Here is a 5000-nt window from a genome sequence, read left to right on the forward strand (position 1 = left end):
GCAAATGAATAAAGGGATATTAAGCATTAAAATGCTTATTTCATATATTTTGCTTATTTAAAAAACCTTTAAAAATGATGAAGAATGTTGTTTTCTATTTTGGAATATCTTCTCTTGTTCCTGATATATGCACGTTTTTGTTCAAAATTGAAGACGCCACAAACTGTACATAGTCATGCCTGTAATACATGTAAATCCCAAAAGTGAGAATATCTCCCAAGATATTGGATGGGTGTTGTTCAAACCTGGCACCAGTAAGGTACATCAGATACATGTAAGGGACAAAGTGCTAGTCCCTATCTACCATAAACAAAATATCTTGGATTTTGAACAGATAAGTGCAGGCAGATGGTCAGACTTGAAAAGTATACATGTAAGCTGCCCATAATGCTTACCAGACTGAACATGTCTTATTACGGCAATAAACAACAAAATCAATCCTGCATTAAATAGACCCAGCAGCAAAAATGGTTGCTATGGCAACAGCATAGAAGGTATCATTTTCTGCCTTACTTGGCATAGATTACCACTGGCAAGTTTGAACAACACCCATCCAAATTTTTTCAGAGAAATATTCTTGATTTTCTTATTTATTGCAGTCGTGTATGAAAGAAGATCTTCCAAAATAGAAAACGTCATTCGTCATCAGAGACCTTTCATTTTGATGCTAGCGGGACTTCAAACACGATGTTTGACGAGTTAGCCGAAAGGTCTCTGATGAGTCCCTTGGCAGGGATGAAACATACGAATGTAAGGCTAGCCACATAATTATCCATTGTGAATTTCTTACACTCTTTCAAGTTGTTAATTGGCAGATTATGCAATTGGGAATCCTTATGTGATATAAGGCCAGATTGCCACCATCATTTTGATGCTAGCGGGACTTCAAACGCGATGTTTGACGAGTTAGCCGAAAGGTCTCTGATGAGTCCCTTGGCAGGGATGAAACATACGTATGTAAGGCTAGCCACATAATTATCCATTGTGAAATACCCAATGTAGACAGCGATATACCACTGGTGACCAGCTTCTAATGAAACCTGTGCATTAACTGGTAAATAATAAACAACTATTCACTGAAGTGGAGGTGGCTATTGGTTGATATTTACAAAGCCATGAAGTGGCAAGGTAAATATCCACCACTAGCCACCTTCACTTTGGTGAATAGTTGTTTTTATTTAGTATATACTAAAACAGTGAGATAATGCAGCACAAAAATATGATTTTAACTCATTTATTCCTGCAAAGATTACAACATTTTCGGGATCAAATTTCACCAATGGTTGGAGGTGAATAGCAAAGGATACCCAGAGTTTGAGTGGCCAATCGGCGCACGTGTTCAATGCTATCCACTGTTTCAGTATGTACTGATTAACAATTAGACCCATAACCCACAAGGGCTACGGGTCAATAGCCCATGAGGCGAAGCTGAATGGGCTAATGACCCGTGGCCCTCAAGGGCCACGGGTCAATAGTGGCCCTTAAGGGCCATCACCCAACTAGTTGGACAGAAAAGGCAATAATAAAGTTAGCAAATGCATGTTGAAGAAAAATTCATTTGGGAGTTAAACGAAAGAAAGCCTCACGCTTTTCGCTACTTGAGGACTATTACTAATAGTCCTCTAGTAGCATAGCCAATCATGATGCAGGATTTGCATTAGTCCACTAGTTGGGTGATACTAATGACTATTATTGTTTGCGTGCATGCTTCATTCACAGTTGAATGACCGTGACCATTGGCCGGGTGCAACACAATGGCCCCTGGTCAGCTGACTCCACTATAACCCCCTGGCTGATCCCCACTGAAATTAAAGAGAAATTAAGATTTCAAAAAATACACAGTGGCCGACTTGAAGTACTCACTTTTAAATTTCAAAGATGGCGGTTAATCTCCCCCATTTACCATTATTCAACCCCCTTTTTACAGTGTATGTCAAATGACAATCTTTTCTTTTTCCATAGACAGATGTCTTGAAATGTTCCAAAATATAAATGTTTTGATTACACAGTAAACATAAACAGAACTGCAACAAACAAACAAACAAGTTGTCATGTCACTAACAGTAGCACCAGGTCACCATCTAGTGCCTAAATTAGCAGCCACCAATGTAAGAAAATGACGAAAATTCCAAGCATCCACAAGGAATCTAGGATTCAACACAAAAATCTGTTAACTGTGATAACTTGAAATCCAGCTGCTTTTTTTTTAAACGAGGGTTGGATCAGAAATGTCATATGTGTGTTCGCGTCCACTGGCACTGCTCAGTTCTTCAACTAGTCTAGTCGAGTACCTTTCATGTACACCCCGTAGATCAGGGCTGCCAGTTGACATATTCGTAAGACAAACAAGGAAGTTCTGACTATCTTCTAATAATCATGCCTACTCACAGAAAATTCTTGAATCTATGCCTGAGAATTAAGTTGCAGCTACATATAAAGGATTGTCACTTGACATAAAAGTGGTTAAATCAATGGAAAATCTCTTAACATATAAAATATTATATCTGACCCGCTAATCACCCTTTAATTTCTCGCAGTCGGAGACTGAATTACTAAGGACGCAGCTCAATGAGGTCGGACCGAAGGAGCTGTGCTGCCGGTTAGGCGCTCAGCCCCTGAATGAGACCCATGTATGACCTCGAAGCACAGCACTACAGCCTGATGGAATAGGCCAGGAGTCGATTTTGAGGAGGATTTTTGAGGAGGGAGGAAAACCGGAGTACCCAGAGGAAAACCCTCGGAGTCAGATTGAGATCAACTGAAACTCAGCCCACATACGACCTAAGGCCAGAGTTGAACCTGGGTCACAGAGGTGGGAGGCATGGTTGATGACCACTAAACCACCCTGACTCTCTTCTGCCATCTTCGAAATTTAAAGGTGAACATAATTTCCTCTTTACTTCAAGTCGGCCACAGTGTATTTTTTTGAAATCTTAATTTTTATTTCTCATTTATTTTAGTGGGGGTCAGTAAGGGGTCAGCTGATCATTAAGTTGCATATAGCCCTGAAGGTAACTTCTGCTCATCATCACCGCCAACAGTACATTCTCATTCTCCTTTTAAAAGGACGATCAAATAATAAGCAACGAGTAACAACAAGCAACTTACCACTGTTGCTCCAAATTAATGCTGATTAATGTGACGTCAAGAAATGGGTTCCGTAACTAGAAGAAATATCTGCAGTTGTGATTTGATGTGGTTTAATATAACATTACCAAGTAGTCCTACGACGAAAAGGTTTAAGTTTCTTAAATAAATCATTTAAGCCCAGGCAAATTATAACAAAGTGAACAGATCTAGAGTAGCAACTCCTAATAAATCCCAGGTTGTTAGGAGAAGCATTTGAATGACAAATGAAAAGACCTTTTCACAGTTTCTCACGTCATCTTGGTTGGGGCAAACATGTCTTGATTACATGTAATTACAGTGAATGTATGGGATTTTGGCCAAATGCAAACCTCTATAATTTATAGGCTCCGCCAGAGTAAATAAAATTGGCCTAAAAAGTATAGCGACAGCACTTAAAGTGAAATCGCGATAAACAACATCCTTTCTTTAAATTTCCCACAGCAACGGTCACAGCAACGTGAAACATTGATAAAGCACCAACACGAGACCTTTTAAATTCAGACAAGCGACATGCATGGGACCCCTTCCTCTGCCAGGGCGTCTCTATAACTCCGCTGCAAAAAGGCAGATTTCAAAAATTTTAAAATATTTGAAGTCATTTTATTAATTATTCACTCAATGGAAAATTGGACAACTGCATTAGGTAAAACATCTGAAAATTGGATATTAGAAATCTCCTCGTGTCGCTTCAAATTTCATGGGAATTTGCATAATTTTGTTTGCAAAGGTTTACATATGTATACGAAATTTACTAATTTCATTTATGGTTGTCATAGCTTGATTCTGATGTACATATATGCACACTGTACTTCACAAAAATAATTGCAATAGAAGTACCCGTACTTTTGAAAGGTATTCTTGACATCAACAATCGTTAGACCTTAAAGGATTTATAATGGTCCAAAGTCACCAAAATTCCCATACATTTGCTGTAATTTCATAGGCGGCCCAAGCTCATGTTACATGACTGTCAAAGCGTCATGTCAGCGACAACACTGGTCTACACAATTTGTTTTGTTTTTTGAGTTAGTTTCACGACAAAGGAGCAAAGAAGCAAAGAGTTATCAATGAATGAAAAAAAAGTTTACTCGCCTTGCTTATTTTGTTTTGTCTTTCCGAGATTTTTAAAACTGTTTTGAGATGTCGTTTGAGAGGCTGTCGTGATCTTCCTAAGATGAAGTCAAGGCTGGACACAGCGATTCATGGAGAAATTTACTCGAAAGCTACACATATTTTTTAATTGAAAAGTTCGTTTGAAAAGATCTAGTGAACACGGATCGAGACCAAATGACTGTTTATCCAAATAGTTGATTGCTCCATGGCTGTGGAAAACTGATCGATGGTTTAGGTTCGTGAGGTTCAAGATTGTCAAGGGAAAGTATATAAAAGGCTCCCACGTCTTGCTTAGCTTTAAATTAAGGGAGACTTCAATTCTTATGGCTGAATTCTTCAACGCAATCTTGCTTCACGACATCCTCCATTAGCAAGATAACCGAATAAGTGAAACTTACTCTAGGAAAAACTAGGAAAAACTAGACGTGTGATTTACTTTAATACTTACTTTCTCGATGAACAGGCAAAGAATAGAAAGCAGGAAACGAACAAATCATTAACTAGATTCAGCAAGGGCAAATGTCTAATTACAGTACGTGTACCTTGCAATGCCCTCGGAACTGGTTTAGCAGCAACAATGAATTCCGCTACAAATTATTTGTAAATTCAGGGATAAGCAATGTCGTTAGACTGCTTGTGTGCGTGTGTCATTCACTGAATGAGTTTCAGTTTCGCATCATCAGTGGAGTTTGATAACGAAAGGAACGAAACCGAAACAATTCCTTCCGCCCACTTTTTTGATTGACAGACTGGTCCTT

At 38.8% G+C, this 5000-nt stretch overlaps 1 protein-coding gene across 1 annotated transcript in view; it reads right to left on the reverse strand.

The window, feature by feature from the left end:
- The window catches only part of LOC137972478 (tetratricopeptide repeat protein 28-like), a 71944-nt gene extending 66993 nt beyond the window's left edge, over positions 1 to 4951 (reverse strand). The window contains exons 1-2 of the mRNA XM_068819234.1: positions 4785 to 4951; positions 3109 to 3164 (exon numbers count right to left, since the gene is read on the reverse strand). The gene's annotated coding sequence lies outside the window, so the exon portion shown is untranslated. The remainder of the gene's footprint in view (positions 1 to 3108; positions 3165 to 4784) is intronic.
- Between the last annotated feature and the right edge of the window lie 49 nt (positions 4952 to 5000).

This window comes from Montipora foliosa, chromosome 10 (assembly GCF_036669935.1).
Source record: "Montipora foliosa isolate CH-2021 chromosome 10, ASM3666993v2, whole genome shotgun sequence".
Classification (NCBI taxonomy): domain Eukaryota; kingdom Metazoa; phylum Cnidaria; class Anthozoa; order Scleractinia; family Acroporidae; genus Montipora; species Montipora foliosa.